We start from the raw sequence: 446 nt of genomic DNA, 5'->3' as shown, positions 1-446 counted from the left end.
ATCAACAGTTATTACAATATCCTCATCACTTGAATTTTCTTTCTCTAAGAATTCCATAACCCATCTAGGCTTCTTAACACGGCTATACAAACCTTCCATCGTAATTGTAATAATTTCAACATTTCTCAGTTTGGCATTCAATGTGAGTATACACTATCCTTTAGTTGCATGAGTTTGAATTACAATCACAAATACTTTGGGGATTCTTAGGAATGTTCTCTTTTATATTTATTTTGTTGTTTCTTCTTGGAGGAATATTTAGTTTATGCACACTAAAAGCAGTAAAAATTGTAATAGTAAAGTTTTAAATATACCAAATTTCACTTCTATAATACGCCTTTGAAAATTTGAGAGAGTTGTAAGAAAAACTTAGAAACTGTACGAAAAGAATTTAGTTACGATATTAAGCTGTTTATTGAAGAAAGTTTCTTCATATATATAATGTT

This window comes from Trypanosoma equiperdum, assembly GCF_001457755.1.
Source record: "Trypanosoma equiperdum strain OVI genome assembly, contig: ctg_1203, whole genome shotgun sequence".
NCBI lineage: Eukaryota > Euglenozoa > Kinetoplastea > Trypanosomatida > Trypanosomatidae > Trypanosoma > Trypanosoma equiperdum.
This window is presented reverse-complemented; position numbering follows the sequence as displayed.